Here is a 17,607-nt window from a genome sequence, read left to right on the forward strand (position 1 = left end):
TGGAGAGATGGAGCAGCTGAGGACTTAGACCCTGAGAGGGAGAGGGGCTGTGTGCTGATGACCAGGGGGCAGGCTCACAGGGTATACCCTTTAGTTGGTTGATGATGCATGGAGGAGAATGTAATCATGGCAATTAGATGATATAAGATATAATGAATGTAAAACTAATGTTCTCCCATGTAAACTATCACATAATTCACAATAAAACATTAAAAAAAAAGTTTGTGGGAAGATTTTGTATTTTTTAATTCCATTTTCCATGAACTTTTTGAAGCTGTCTTGTATAGTGGAGGAATGGCCACAGGAACAGCTTGACCACACCTTTGCTTAAAGAGAGAAAGCATTGCTTAGCGGTACACAGGAGTGGTTGCAGAGATTGTAGGCTAGCCAATTCATTTAATAGTACGCAGAATTTAAGATTATTTTTAACCTACAAAGACTAATTTTTTTATGACAAAGACTTGTTATTAGCAGAGGGAAGTGTTCTTAATAAAGTAATAAGTATTGTATTATTGTATGTACAATATAATTATAGAGTACGCTCAGAGCTGCATCATATATAGCTTTCTAGAAGTAAGATTAATGACAACAGCAGTAACGCTCACTGAGCATGTGTCTTCTACCAAAGAGACTCGCTGAGTTCTCACCCAGATCTCAGAAGGAGGTGTTTTTGCTACTCTTGTTTCTCTGAGTTGTCATTGCATCAGCGATCTTGCATGTAGCGGAATGAAATGTTATACCATCTTCACAACCATTGGTATATTTCAGGCTGTTGTAATGGCTGTGGTGTCAGTCCACCTCACTGAGGATCTCTGTGATGTTCCCTGGCCCTCTGCTTTGTCAAGCATGGCGTCTCTTTCCAGTGACTGATCTTCCCTGATCCATGTCCAGAGGAAGCAAGCTGCAGTCTCCCCACCCTGGCTTCTACAGAACACTCTGGCTCAATTCTGTGCTACTACCACTCCCATCCCCAGATGATGGCTGAGCCTAATGGAAGCTCCTGTTAGCGATCTCTCTGACTAAGATGCATATTCAGATCTGCTTCTCAAACCCACACTCAAGAGAGTAGTCTTACCTACAAACATAATCATATGTAAACACAAAACTGAGTATGAAAACACAAATATGCAGCTGATCACGCTAAGTCTAGAAATGTACGTGGTTTGAGTGTTTTCTACATTATACTTTCCTTCATTTTCACAAATTTCTGCATTAACATGCATTGTTTTAAACATAAAAAAATACAACAACACTTATTTTACATTAGAACCTTCTGGCTTAAACAAAATAAAATTCACTTAATAATTCATCTATCGCAAACAGGGAGGAAAAGGGCACATTCAGCAGCTACTATCTCTCTACTTGCTATTCATATTCCATATTGCAGCTTTTGGAGTCTTGGTGTGGTGATGTTGGATAAGCACTGGACTGCTAACTGCAAGATTGGTTCAAATCCACCAGCTGCTTCTTGGAAATCCTATGCAGAATCACAATGAGACAGCATTTAACAAAACAACAACAACAACAGTTGTGGTTTTTAAAGCTAACATTTAAAGTAGGGAAAACAGAAGAAAGAGCTCATATATACAGGCTGATTTGACTTTAACAGTTGTAGTGAGACATGCGTTCCTCTTCACATTGGAGAGACAAACGTCAGTTGGTCCAGGTCACATAGCAACGTAACATTTTATTTGCCAGGAAGCAAGACAATGGAGGGAAGATGATTTAAGCTAGATGCCTGTGACCTGGGATCATATCTCAGTGACATGAACACATTCCCAGCACCATCAGGGCTAGCATTTGCTCTCAATGGGGGAAACTCTGCCCAGGGTCAGTCAAGGGGAACCCCAGAAAAGGTGTTTGATATATCCTGAAATGGGATCTTACCTCAGCAATGGGGCATCGCTGGTGGGGAGGGAGTTCTGTTTGCATGCTGGAAAAGTTGGGGAGCAGACCATGATGATGGTTGCATAACATCAACACAATGTCATTGAATGATACACATGGAAAGGTTCAAATGACAATGTGATATATTGTCTATCTATAAATTAATGGGAATGCAGTGACTTCATAGGATAAGCACTGGACTTCGAACTACAAGGTTAGAGGTTCAAGCTCACCAGCTACTCTGCCTGAGGAAAATGAGACTTTGTGCTCTTCCAAAAATTTACAGTCTCAGACACCCTACCCAGGGTCACTACGAGTTGAAATTTATTCAATGATACTTAACAACAATAACAATATATATAGTTTTTGTGTCCTATACTGTATGCATCCATCCATCCATACGTGCGCCCACACACACATGCACACACACACACACACACACACACACATATCTATTGTTAAGTGCTGTCCAGTTGATTATGACTCATCACAACCCTGCATAGGGACTCTGAGGAGCAGCTGGTGAGTTTGAACTACAAACCTTGTAGTTCAAATTGACCTTGAGGTTAAGTGTTTATCTTACAGCGCCACACCAGAACTCCTATATATACACTTGTTTTTGCTAAGTGCTGTCGAGTTGGTTCTGACCTATAGCCACCCTATATTGGGTTTCTGAGGAGTGGCTGGTGAGTTTGAACCTCCCAACCTTGTGGCCAAGTGCTTATTCTACAGGGTCACACCAAGAGTCTACATTTATAAATTTGTTGTTAGGTGCCGCTGAGTCAGTTCCCACTCCAAGTGACCCCATGGTTAACAGAACACAATATTGTCTGGTCCTATACGAATCGGGCTGTGAGCCGCAAGGTCAGCAGTTCGAAACTACCAGTGGTTCCGCAGGAGAAAGATGAGGTGATCTGCTCCTGTAAAGATTTACAGCCTTGGAAACCCTGTACAGGGTCGCTATGAGTCGGAACTGACTCCACGGCACTTAACAACAACAACAACAACACCATCCTCACAATGGTTGTTATGTTTGAGTTCATTGTTGCTGACACTGAATCAATCCATCTTATTCGGGGTCTTCTTCTTTTCCTCTGACCTTATACTTTATGAAGCATGATGTCCTTCTCCAGAGACTGGTCCCACCTGATAATATGCCATATGAGTATATGGTGGGGGAGTGGACTTCCAAAAGGTCCTAAAAAAATGGAATGAAAAGGTAATGGAATTTGTCCACAAACTTTTGGAAGCCCCTTGTATACTCACTACAGTCAAAGGTAACAGTGGTAAAAAGGAAGACTAGAGAGAAGGTGAGAGAAACCGACAGAGAGATAGGTAGTGACAAGAATGTAACTAGCTGTTGATGGTGACAGGTCATCCTGTCTCCTCTTCTCTTTTTGGGTCATTAGGATTAAGCGTCAGGGTACCATGAGCTGAGATACCGAACCCGTCTTCACTGGAGCTGGGGTGCCTGTAATGGGTGGAAGGGGGTGTTTGACATAGTTGCTTGTTTTCTTCTCAAATTCTTTGTAAGACCTGGTTACCTTCTCGCTCCGTGTGATTTATGTCCTATAATTTCTTTGTTGAGCACAAGTTGCATAACAGAGAAAAGGGAGAAATTGCCATATTCTTGGGTCTCTTTTATTATTTTTTAATAAGATGCTCTACTGAAGGAGAGGCTGACTCAAGTTTCATGATAAATGTCTACAGAGAGGCAGCTAGTTCTGAGAAATGAGGATGGTGAAACTTTGGCTGCCTTACTTTGGATAGCTCATCAGGAAAGACAAATCCCTAGAAAAAGCTTTCATGTTTGGTAAAGCAGCCGGTCAACGGAGATTCAGGAAATCCTTGTGAGAAATACTGAGACAATAGCAGTCTCACAATGAGCCCAGATGTACCAATAACCATGGAGATGGCGCAGCAAAGGCAACATGTCCTTGTATGGTACACAAGCCAACTCAAAGGCAACAAACAACAAAGACTCTCTATGAAGAGTATCTAGACATTCTCCTTTGACTTACATCCATCCCTGGCCCAGGTTTAGCCAGAGTCTGGAGAAGCTGAAACCTGTCCAGTGAGGCCTCAAGACCGGTTACCTGGATTCAGGGTGAATCTGGTCCATCTTCTGAAGCCCTGTAGGAGGCAGACGTGACACAAGAGACTCCAGCAACCTGGCCTCAAGCCCACCCCAGCACTCCTGCTGATGGCAATGGGATGGCCAAAAGACAGCTCCTCCCTGAAGCCTGACAGGAAATAAAGCATGTGGCTGGGAGGTCAGGCAATTGTGGTTAGGAGGTCAGAGAATGTTGTTTTCACTTGAAAACCATTATCCAGGTCTTCTTGGCCCAATGATTGTGAGCTAGGAAATGAAAGTTCCTAACCCAGAACTGCATTATTTAAAAAGTAGGGAATGAGTAGCAATAGGCCAGTTATGGAGGGATGATTGTTGTAGTTAGGTGACATTGAGTCGATTCCAATTCACACTGATCCTCTGCCCAACAGAGTGAAACACTGCCTAGTCCTGTACCAACTTCACAGTTGTTATGTTTGAGACCAATGCTGTTGCCACTATTTCAATCCATCTCATTGACTGATTCAATTCATTTCACTGACCCTCCACTTTACTAACTATGATGTTCTTTAGATGGTATTAGGAATATACTTAAAAAAATATTTCAGCATCTGAAACTGAATGCATTCTATAATTGATGGCATCTTTCAACTTGAATTGTCAGCATATTCTTCCCTTTCATGGTATATAAAGTAACGATGCATCTTACAATGGAATGAGTCTTAAATTCCAGGGAATTCAGTAGTTCCTGCTTCATCCTCTGAAAATTTGCAAAAGAAAAAAAAAAAAAAAACATCGCTGTTGTAAGTACTAGGGTAATGAATGAATGAATTCAGTAGCTTTCTAGTCATACACTGTTATCATTGTTAACAATTGTGATCTAAAGATGAGGACAATAGGGCTTCGACGTGAGAGTTCTTGCCTTCCTTGTGAAAGATCTGAGTTCAGTTCCTGTCAATGTTTCTCATGGGCAACAAGCACCCTTCTGCCTGTAGACACTTGCATGTTGATGTGATGTTAAATGGCTTGCAGCAGAGCTTCCAGAGAGAGAAAAACCAGAAGAAAGACTTGTCTGTTTACTTTCCAAAACTCAACCCACAAAACCCCAATGGATCACAATTGTCCAGTCCTATGATTCACAGGGTCACCATGAGTTAGGGGCTACCTCAACAGCAGGACTTCAAACTACAAGGTTGGAGGTTCAAGCCCACCACCTACTCTGCCTGAGGAAGATGAGACTTTGTGCTCTTCCAAAAATTTACAGCCTCAGATACCCTACCCAGGGTCACTATGAGTTGAAATTGATTCAATGACAGTTAACAACAAAAATATATATAGTTTTTGTGTCATGTACTATATACATACATCCATGTATGTACACAACAACAATGTCATTTAATACACAGCTATTTTCTCCCATTTATAGGTGGTAATATTGAAGTGGATGAGGGGTGTGTTCACCTGAAGCTAGGCTCAAATTGAAATACAGCATCTGTTTGTTTTCAACCCATGAATGCTATCTCATTGTGTATATGAATATATTTTGCTTTACATCATTCCATATGCAACTCATACACTCAAATTGTAACTCCCTGTCCACAGAATGGGACTCTGTATTGCATCTCTGTAGCATGAAACGAAGGAGGTGTCTCCTTCAGGACCCTAAGAATGCCAACACGTGTTGTCGCTGACTCCACCTGGGTTTAGGAGGAGGGGGTTGATTTCCCATTTCCTCCAAATGAATTATTTCATCACCCAGATCCCTATATTACTCTGTCTTGCATTCTGTAAGTCAGTGAATTCTCTTCCCTTTATTATACATGAGGAAGAGGGAGGGATGTTTCTCAGTTAACGGTTTTATGGAAAATTTTGCATTTATGGATTTCTTTACTTTACATCTTATTCTTTAAATGCACCACCCATGCCACACACACAAATACACACAACAAAAATTATTAGTGAAGACATGTTTGTCCAGCCCTTCCAAAGTGGAGCAAAGATAACCACATTATCTGCTGTTGCCACTTTTCACCTGGAGTAGAAAATGGTTTGATTTCAAAAACCTGTGGACGCCATCAGTTCACAGGGCTATCTTTTATTCATGCACATTCAAATAAGACAACCATATGCAAGCATTTCTATAACTTGGGGAGGTGGCGGAAGTACAGCTTGGTTCTGCTTGGAAAATGTTGCACGTGGGGGTATGCGAGCCACCTGGGACTCTGAATCATGGTTCTGAATTTCTCCATGTATCAGAGCAGAAATGTGCTCCACAGGGTTTTCAAGGATGCCTTTTTCAGAAGCGGATACCCAGGCCTTTGTTCCAAGTCACCTCCAGCCAGACTTGAACTGTCAACCTTGCAGCTGTCAGTCAGCCATGTCAATCATTTGTACCACCACCCAAAGACTTTCAAGAGAAATCTAAAAAAATTTAGGGGTTGTCTACTAAGGTAAGTCAAAAGTATTACCACAAAATCTTAGGTCTATAAGGTTCTGAAGGTGGATTCTCTCTTTAACACTGAAGGAGTCCTGGTGTGGCGCTGCGGGTTAATGCGCCAGACTACAAGGTCGGTGGTTCAAGCTCACCAGCTGCTCCTCAGAGACCCTATACAGGGTTGCTATGGTTCGGAACCAGTTCAACAGCACTTCATAACAACACCGACAACGCTGAAGAATTCTGCACTCTTCAATTGATACCAGATATCAAAACTGGTATTCCAGGGACTCAATTCATGTTTCTTTTCAATGTTCTTTGAGTTTAGAGAACAAAATGAAGTCTGAAGAGGCAAGATCAGGTATATAGTGGGGTTGGGATAAGGCTTCCAATGAAATTCTTATAGGATATCTCTTGCTATCTTTGAAGAATGAGGAGGTGCCTTGTCATGATAGGAAAAAAAAAAAAAAATCCTGAATACAACTTTGCTGGCCTTTTGCTCAGTAGCGTAGCTTTCAGTTTTCTTCTCAATCATCTGGCATCCTTTTAGACACTCTACCAAGGTTACATCTTTGGAATCCAAATAATAATAAAAAAATTATAAAAAGAGTCAACATAACCTTTTGAGCTGAACTCTCTGACTTGAGTTTAGCTGGTCCAGCAGATCCTCTGGAAAGCCACTCTTTGATTGGGCTCTACCAACAGCAAGGCTAGCAGTTCAAACCCACCAGCCACCCCACGAGTGATAATTGAGACTGTCTGCTTCCATGAAGACTTACAGTCTTGGGAACCTTCCCTATGGTTGCTGTGAGTTGGAATTAACTCAGGGGCAATGAGTTTAATTCTAATGAGTCAAAAACAAGTGTATGACTGAGACAACTTATGTGAAGCCAAAGACATGTTTAAACATGTTTGGAATAAACTCATGCATATATGAACTGAAATCATATAAGCAAAACTCCTTGACTCACCTTGTTCTGGGTCATTCATTATAGTCCAAAAATAGGACATACTATATCTGCCTTGTGTGCCACTGTGGGTTAATGCACTAGACTGTAAAGCCATTTGAACTGCAAGGTCAGTGGTTCAAGCTCACCAGCTTCTCCTCATAAAACCTATACAGGGTCGCTATGGGTCGGAATCGACTCGACGGCACTTAACAACAACAACAACAGCATATCTGCCTTTTGGTTCTCAGCTTAGATCCATGACCTGAACACCATGGTTCAAGTTTAGGGGCATCCCATCTCTGTACACTTCTGTTTTCTCTTTGGGTCAATAAGAGGTACTAGTACTGGTTACACAGGTTAGATGGGGGTGGGGGCAGTCTCGCCAAATAACACCCATGAAATGCTCTCAGTGTGCCGACTTTAATTTCAGATGTCTGTTCCTTTTCATGCAGTTATTCTTTTTTCAAGTTTTTATTGTAAATTGAGTGATAGTTTACATGGGAGAACATCCGTGTTACATTCATTTCATTGCAATGAATGATTACAATTCCCTCCATGCATCATCATTCAACAGCATTTGCTTCGATTCCTCTGCTTTTGTTTTTGTTTTGGGATGTACATGAAAACATTCAGGAATATATAATCATTTAAACAACCAAAGGACACATTCTGGAAGCCTGCCTCCTGGCCACCAGCACACAGCCTTTTTCTTTCCATGAGTCTAGAGTTCTCAGCTGCTCTCTCTCTCTCCAGGTCCTCATCTCTGCTTCCATCTCTGGTGTCGCTGCTTCTCTGATTAGGGTCCCACATTCCGCTTACACACTCATGGAATTATGTTGATCTTCCTCTTTTCATTTGCAGAAAGGATGGCGCCAAGGGCCACATTTGTGTCGATTTCGACTCCTGGACAACCATGAACATATCAGGGCTATTTATTTTTGCTCTCTTCCACTTAGACACAATTATCTGTTCCTGGATAATGCTACTTTGTCTTCAACGGCCTTGGGAGCAGAGGCAACAAGACTCTATGTCTGGATGGACTGGGTGGGGTCTGGAGATGCGGAGGGGATCCACTTGAAAGGTGTGTGGCCTGGTTATAGCCCTGTGATTTCTGGATGTGAGCAAAAGGTCAGTGAAATGTCTATGCCTCAGTTTCCTTGGCTCTATGTGGCCAGTGAGGTGGGTCTAACTGCCAAGTTGTTAACTTTGTGGTCTTCTCTTTTTTCTGGGTTTAGAGAATTTTGCTGCTTTTTGATGTTCGATCTCCCTCTCTGTGGGCCACACACATCTCAGCAGATGTCAAAGGCTTATATTTTCACCACTTACTAAATGGCTCTAGGCAGGCAAGTCATTTCACACTGACCTCAAATGTCGTTTAGAATAGCTTTGGTGGCTCAGTTCTCTGGGTTTGTGAGCCAAAAGTATCCAGAACTGTTATTTGTTGAGCCCATTAGATATTCTCAACGATTCCTGGTAGAAAGGGAGCAATGCAGGGAATGGGGTGCTGCTGTGGGTTTGATCTTGGGAGGCTAATCCCAAGGTGGGCAGTTCAAATCCAACAGCTGCTCTGTGGGAGAACGATGAGGCTGTCTACTCATATAAAGATTTATGGTCTTGAAAACACTAGACAGTGTCACTGTGTGTCAGAATTGATTCAATGGTATTGGGTTTGAGTTTTGGTTGGGTCTTACAGAAGAAGGAAAAGGTCAGAGAAATCTCATCAGAACAGAGTTAGAGGCCTCATTGATTAGGTCCCAGAGCTAGTAAGTAGCAGAGAAGGAATCAGAATGCGACTGCAATTGAGAACCAGTCTAACCATCAACTGTATCCTGCTGGACCCCACAGACTCTCAATTTTTCAGTGTTGGAAGGAACCTGCACTCATTTTGAAAAGCAAAAGGTCAACGAAAAGATGGAGGCAGGATTTGGGGGTTGGGAATAGTGCTGAGCAGAGACCTCAACCCAGTATAGAAGCAGAGTATACACACTTATTGTATTGTTGTTGTTGTTGTGATGTGTCATGGAGTCAGTTCTGACTCATAGTGACCCTGTACAGGGTTTCCGAGGCTGTAAATCTTTATGGGAGCAGAAAGCCTTATCTTTCTCCAGCGGAACAGCTGGTAGTTTCGAACTGCTGACCTTGCAGTTTGCAGCCCGATTCGTAACCACTACGCTACCAGAGCTCCATTACTTATTGTATCGATCGCCCCTATTTGTAGAAGATGTTGTTGTTGGGTACCGTTGAGTCAGTTCCAACTCATAACGACCTTATACGTGGTTTCCTAGGAGTGACTGGTGAGCTTGAACCACCAACTTTGTGATTCAAGCCAACCTTGGGGTCCAGCGCATTAGCCAGCAGCACCACACTAAGAGTGCATTTGTAGAGGTTCCGACCCCTTTTTATTTGCTCTCAGACCCAGACTGAGAACGATTCTACCGCTCTATTTTGATTCTTGTCTCTTACCAGTTCCCTTTGTTCCTGGTCCCTAGTGGTAATCATTTGTAGGAGAAGCGCTGGACGGCGAACCACAAGGTAGGTAAGTGGAACACACCTGCCAATCTGCAGGAAAAAGATGGGGCCTTCTGTTCCCGAAAATATTTATATCCTTGAAAAGCCTGTGGGTCACTTGAGTCAGAATGGACTAGATGGCATTTAACAACAACAAAGGTTCCCCAAACAACTTACAATGGGTAGCCATTTCTAAAAAGTCTCCTTACGTCAATTTCTGAAATGAGATGGAATATACAAAGGGGCTTCAAAAGTTTGAGGGAAAATCCAGTATTTTTTCATTCCATTTTTCCATAAACTTTTTGAAGCCGCTTTGTGTATGTGTTATGTGATTCTGAGCCTGATCCTCCTCCTTGTGTGTGTGTATATATATGTTGTTGTTGTTGTTAAGTGCCGTCGAGTCGGTTCCGACCCATAGCAACCCTGTACAGGGTTTCCGAGGGTGTAAATCCTTACGGGAGTAGAAAACCTCATCTTTCTCCCGCAGAGCGGCTGGTAGTTTCGAACCGCTGACCTTAAGGTTCGCAGCCCTTGTGTGTGTGTGTGTATATATATATATAGATAGATATAGATAGATATAGATATATATAATCTCTCTATATATATACACATACATAGTTATTGTTAAGTGCTGTCAAGTTGGTTCTGACTCATAGCAGCCTTGTATAGGGCTTCAGAGGAGCGGCTGGTGAGTTTGAACCACTGACCTTGTGTTCCAGTGTATTATCCTGCAGTACCCTACCAGGGTTATATAATTAATTCCTAAGTAAATAACTTCCAGGTAAAAGTTAACATTAATCAGATGCTTAATATGAGTCAAGGAGCCCTGGTGGTGCAGCGGGTTAAGTAATGGGTGGTTAACTGCAAGGTTAGTGGTTCAAACCCACCAGAAATTCTGAGGGAAAACTACAAAGCTATCTGCTACCACAAAGGTCCACAATCTTGAAAACCTTATGTGGGCAGTTCTACTCTGTTCTGTAGGGTCATTATGACTCTGAATCAACCCGAGGGCACGAGATAGTACTATGACCCAGGCACCTGTTACATGGGCTAACCCTGTGATTCTGAACCGGGTCCTTCTCTGTGTATAGGGAGAGCCTGAGGCTCAGCCCATTGGAGTAAGTTCCTCAGAAGCTGTTCAAGACCCTCCAGGAGATACATGCTTATCTTTGTTTATTAAATATCTTAACATCTTTCCACCTGCAAAACTCCTTTGGCCATGCATGGTAACAGTCACGGATGTGGAGATTGGAGTGTGGACATCTTTGGCCATGAATGGTGACAGTCACAGGTCTGGAGATTGGAATGTGGGCATCTTTGGCCATATATGGTAACAGTCAGTGGCCTGGGGATTGCACTGTGGGCATCAATGAGACTGTCTGACCTAGTGCTCCTGGCAGCCCACAAAGGCATCCACCAGTTGGCCAGCTTTATAGGCAGTAGGACTGATGGTTTTGAGAGTCAGTTGGTCATGACCCCGTCCCTGACCCTGGGTATCCATGGGCACCCAGATGGCATGTGCTCAGTGTCATGACCACACAGGAACTGAGGCAAAACTGTCTGTAGCAGTGGGCCAACAAGAGAGGGAAGGGTATAGCACAATCAGAGAACCGGACCACACAGCCATTTTCTGCTCGTACACTGGTAACAGCTGCCTCATCCTTTGATTCCAGATGCTTGTCACATCCCTTTTCCAGATGACTGCCAGGTGAAGACCACACTTGGCTCCCAAGGCAGCACACCTATGGTTTTGGGCTCTCCTCTGTACCCCTGAATTCCAGAGAGAAGGAAGTTCCAGGACTCAGCTTCCCAAGGTCAGAGTCATTGGAATTCTCTATCTGTTTCCCAATTTTCCAGCTGAGGACTCTTACAGTGGTCGAGACATAAAGACCCATAATGGGCACTTCTCAAGATGACCGGGAGTAGATAATTAGTTGATTTCAACTGTCAAAATGTTACTTTTGGTTAGTTAAAAGATGTATCAAAATCATTCTGTAGTTAAAGAGTAGACTGCGGTGTGCACATGCATGGGATTGTGGGCATGGGTGAGTGTGTGTGCGTTGTATGCATGTTTGTGTGTCTTACAAGAAGGCAACATGAATATTTTAGCAGGGATGGATGGTGGGGATTTGTGAAATAAGATATAGATGATGGTACAGAGAAATAGCTCACTTACTGTCAACGATGGCAAGACTGGAATCTCTAGCCCACACTGCAGGGTAGGAAGCTGGCCCCACCTCCTCCTGAGTAACCATCTCCTACAGGAAGAAGTCTGTTCTGGCCCCACAATGCACTGGCTTCTTCCTTTTACCCCAGTCCTTCTACTTGCTGACCATGTTTTGTGTCAGCCTGGGTATCCACCTCCATGCCAGGGGGGAAAGGTGGTGGAATAGGATGAGCATGAATTTATTTTGGAAACTGATAGGATCCCAGAGTGAAGGCTTTGGTGCATGATCCAGGATGGAACAGACATGCTTACTTTGTCTTGGAAGAGGCAATCCTCAGGGTAGAGGCAAACTCAGGAAGGTCAGGTGGAGACAAACTGGAGGCCAGAAGGGAAGGGCTGTAATTATGTCAACAGTAAGTCTCAGCCGAGCACCTGCCTCACCCAGACTCTGGCCCTGGTCCTTTAAATGGATGGTCTCCAGTTCTCTCAACAAAGAGCAGGTCGTTCCCCCAGTGGAAAGTCCCTGGTGGCACGGTGGCTCAGCACTCAGTTGTTAACCAAAAGGTTCGAAGTCTGAACTCCCCGGATTCTCCCTGGGGGAAAGATGTGGCAGTCCACGCCCATAAAGATGGCAGCCTTGGAGACCTGATGGGGCAGCTCTAGAATGCAGCTTCCACATCAAGTTATGTCGCGTTGCCATGAGTCCAAATCAACTCACTGGATTTGGCTGAGTTCCCTAGCTCTTGAAACTTGCCCAGACTCTCCTAGGCTGTCAGATGGGTCCCACCCATGTCCCCTCTACTTATCGGCACATAGCACGGGCATCTGGAGACCCTGTCCGGAGCCCAGAAGCAGCATACCAGCTGTGACTCAGGGACAGAGTTCCCACCTCTGGATTCCTGCCTTGGTGTCATCCCTGTAGGACTCAGAAAGATAAGGTGTGCACACACACACTTTTCCAGCCACCAAGGTGATGGTGGCTCAGGCATTCTTTCTGACACTGCTGCCATCCACAGAACTGTCTCTTCTTGTCTCTTGTGAGCACCAGGAGTGGCCATTTACTGAATTATCTACTGGGTCTTCCAAGCATATTCTCAGTAACCTGGGGACCTTTGGAAGGGGCCTAACTTTCCCAGGAAGGAGGACTAGCCTGGGAATCTCAGAGAGGGAGCTAACTTGGGAGCATCATGGAGGGAGGGTTAACCTGGGGGTCTCAGAGAGGGGGCTAGCCTAGGAATCTCCTGGAGGGGTAGTTAACCTGAAAGCCTCATAGAGGGCTTAGCCTAGATAACCTGAGAGTCTCATAGAGGGCTTAGCCTAGGAGGATCGGAAAGGGGGCTAGCCTGGAAGCCTCATGGAAGGAGGGCTAGCCTGGGAATCTCATGGAAGGAGGGCTAGCCTGGGAATCTCATGGAGGGAGGGCTAGCCTGGGAATCTCATGGAAGTGGGCTAACCTGGGAGCCTCATATAGGGAGCTAGCTTGGGAGTCTCATGGAGGGAGGGCTAGCCTGGGAGCCTCAGAGATGGGGCACAGCCAGTGAAGGGCCCAGTAGGGAGTCCAATCCTAGAGGCGGAGCCTCCCCACAGTCCTGCTGCCAGGTGCCCCCAGGCCGGTCATTTCCTAGGACCCTTCAGCTGGATGCAGCCGGGGTCGCAGCAGGCCTGCAGTGCAGCCTAAGCTCCAGAAGACGCCTGCAGTTTTCCATGTGGCTGCGACCCCTGCCCATCAGGCGGGCTCAGTTCTTTCCCGGAATAAAGGGCTCCTTGTTCCCAGGCTGCTGGGCCCACAGCTCCAGCTGATAATCAGAACCAGGTTTGGAACAGAGGAGGTAGAAAGACATGGTCGTTTCACTTAAAAGAAACATTTTCATTTCTCATTTTGCCAAGTCCATGAGAAAACCTCAGGTCCCAACAACCCTCTCCCAAGTGTCTCCCCTGGCCGACTCTCTCTTGAATTTTTATTTTTAATACGGGAAAACGAACTCGTGGCTACCATTTCCGGTGTCATTTTGCTTCTGCCTCAAACCCCGCACAGCTTGGCCCGACCCCCAAGAGACGAGAGATGCTGGCGCAGGGGTGTGTGGGGGCTGGGCTCCCTGGACCCCACTGACTGGTAACCACTGGGCCCCTCAAAGAGCTCCCCGAGCCATCTGGTTCAGGGAAGTTGCCCTTCACTTCTGCGAGCCCAGTGACTTAACATTTGAATTTGGAGAGAAGGCAGTCATACAAAGCCAAAGGTTCTATTTTATTTATTTATTCATTTTTCAGTATTCTACATCAATATAGGGAGCCCTGGTGTGGCACTGTAGAGTAAGCACTGGCCTACTAAGCTCAAGATCGTTGGTTCAAATCCACCAGCTGCTCCTCAGAAATTCTATATAGGGGTCACTATCAGTCAGAACCAACTCGATGACACTTAACAACAACAAGATAATATTAATATAAAGGGGCTCTAGGGGCACTGAGGATAAGCACTGGACTTCTAACCACCAGTTCCAATCCACCAGTCACTCTTGGGGAGAAAGCTGAGGCTTTCTGCTCCCGTAATGATTGCCAGCCACAGGAACCCTGTACAGAGTCACTATGAGTCGGAACCTACTAGATAGCACTTAACAACAACATAGTATCAATATAAAGGAGCTCTGGGGACACTGTAGTCAACTTGACTGCTGACCGCAAGTTGAAACTCGCTAGCTGCTCTGTGAGAGATGATGTCTGCACCCATAACGACTGAGCCTTGAAAACCCTATGTTGTTGTTGTTGTTGCTAAGTGCCACTGAGTCAGTTCTGACCCATAGCGACCCAGTATAGGCTTGCGAGGAGCAGCTGGTGAGTTTGAACTACTGATCTTGCCGTTCAAACGACTTTGCTGTCCAGTGCATTAACCCACAGTGCCACACCAGGACTCCTATACAGGGTTGCTACGAGTGGCTTTTACATTGATATATTTTTGCAATGATTTTTATTGTAAAAATATAGACAGTATAACATTTGTCAAGTCACCATTTTCAGGTATATAATCCCATGAGCTCAGTTTTCTCAATCATGTTGTCCAAACTTAGCCAATTTCTTTTGCCAAATTTTCCAGAAGAGCAGCCAGAATGCTCCTTAGAAGTCCGAATGGCCAGATTTTATCTCTTACTTTGGTCATGTTATCAGGAAGAACCGGACTCTGGGGTAGAACATCATGCGTGGTAAAGTGGAGGGTCAGCGACTCCCCCCACGAGATGGACTGGTCAGCGACAGAAGTGGTGAGTTGAAATGTACCAATAATTGTGAAGCTGGCCCAGGATCCGGGAGTTTTCTCGCACAGGGTCTCCCTCTGCTTTGGAACCAAGTCAATGCCACTTAACAACAACAACCACAAGTGAAGAAAAACTCAGCCCTTCCTACACAATGTTATTGTCGTTGTAAAGTACAGTTAGGTCACTTCCAATTCATAGCGATCGTGTTTAGGGTTTCCAAGGAGCGACTGGTGAAGCTCGACTGCCCATCTGGTGGTTCAAATCGGCCTTGCAGTCCAGTACTTTATCCCAGAGTGCCACACCACCAAGGGTCCAAGTGCCACATACACAATAGCAAGCTTCATGTTCCTCTCCTCCACCTCTGGTCACCACTATTAAACTCGGATCTCCATGTCTGTGCCTATTTGATGTGAAATCATTCACTATCGGTCCTTCTGCACTTGACTTACTTCACTCAGCACGGTGTTTTCAAGGGTCATCCCTCTTGAGACACATAAGCAGGACTTGGGTTCTCTTTCAGCTGAGCAGTATTCCATTGCATATGTGGGCACATTTTGTGTATTCATTGGTGGACATTTCAGTTGTTGCCGACATTTGGCTATTGTGAACAGTGCTGTTTGCATGTGGGGACCGTATGCCTACTTGTGTCTCTTCTTTCACGTATCCTGGGTATAGATCAAACTGTGGAATTGCTGGGTCATATGAGAGCTTCTGTTTTTAGCAACATTTAGCACTTAGATAACAATTAGATAACTTGAGAGCAATTGAGTTTAGAACTCAACCTATTGGAATATGACATCATTAACATGGTAAAGACAAATCTAGTCACAAAGAGGATCTTATCAGTAGGTATAAAAACCCCAAATCCACTGCCATCAAGCCAAGGCCTGCTCATAGCGACCCTGTACAGGGTTAACATAGACTGTAAATCTTTACAGAAGCAGACAGCTTCATCTTCTTCCCACAGAGCAGCTAGTAGGTTTGAACTACCAACCTTTTAGTTAGCAGCCCGAGGCCTTGCCGAGAGTACCAGCAGGGTTACATTTTTTATACATATTTTAGGGACACAATTCAATCTGTAACACAGGCCTAGACATGGAGAGAGGTCTCAGTCCCCCCAGCCTCTCCTACAGAAGTCATCCTAAACCAGTCATCTCTAGTCAGAACATTGGCTGACCAAGGACCCATGAGCAGGCAAGCCCAGTCCAGACCAGAAGGACCTGGGAACAAATAGGCCCAGCCCAGCCCAAAGAACTTTCTAATTAAGCTAAACCTGCCAACCTGAACAACCGTGAGGTACACAAGCAGATGTTGTTTGAGGCCAACAAGTTCTGCACTAGTTTATTACACGGCAAGAACTAACTGATAAAGTTTAGGAAGCTTTCAATTCCTTGCCAGGAGCGGCCATCTGTCCCTCCTCCCACGGAAACCCACTCACTATAAGTTGTTTGTTCATTTCACTCTCCCATCGGACTGCTGGGGCCAGGGTCTATCTCTCTTCATCACAAGTGGAATGCAAGGGTTTCCCATAGGTCAAGGGTACACAGTACACGTTCAATAAACACTTGCCTAACCAGCCAATGGCTGAGTACGGGCTTCAGACATATTTGGATTTGATTAATAACTTTCCTCCTCCATGACTTTGTAACTTTGTTCTACAGTGTTTAATGGCTCTGGGACTCAGTTTTCCCACTCAGGAACCAGGGCTACAGATAACCATTGCTATAGATAAGACTCAGTGAGGTAAGGCGTGTATAGCTTGCCTGGACCACACTCAATGAGGAGAGTGAACATGTCTGAAGAAAGCCAGTCTAGATGTTGTTCAGAGATGCATTGTGTGGTTTTCACAGTGTGTCAAAAGCAAGGATGCGTTCAAAATGGAAACATTTGACTTTGGCACCAATCTCCACAGGCATTGGGTGTTTGGTTCCTGTTGCTGTTCTTCTGCTGTTGGGAACATTTGACTCCCCAAAAGCCCAAAAGGGCACCCACTGCTTCCTCTTCATTCCCATGAGATGTTCCTTCAGAGAAAGAATACTGGAGAAGGAAAAGGTATCACACAAGTATGTTTTTCACTCATTCATTCATTCATTCCACCAAGAGGGGCCAGGATGCACAAAAACCCTAGAACAAGAGGACTCCTAACATATTTAAGGAGCTGAAATCATATATGAATGGTGCCACCTATGAGAGAAGAAAGTTCTGGAACTAAGGAAGGAGGGCTGGGTAGGAGAGAGATCACATGGGGCCTTGCAGTTAATTTAAAATCATTTGGTTTTTATCTTTAGAGCTAGTCGAAGCTCATGAAAGATTTTGAACTCTCCAAGTTCATAGCTGAGAGGTGC

This window comes from Chrysochloris asiatica, unplaced genomic scaffold, assembly GCF_000296735.1.
Source record: "Chrysochloris asiatica unplaced genomic scaffold, ChrAsi1.0 scaffold00025, whole genome shotgun sequence".
Classification (NCBI taxonomy): Eukaryota; Metazoa; Chordata; class Mammalia; order Afrosoricida; family Chrysochloridae; genus Chrysochloris; species Chrysochloris asiatica.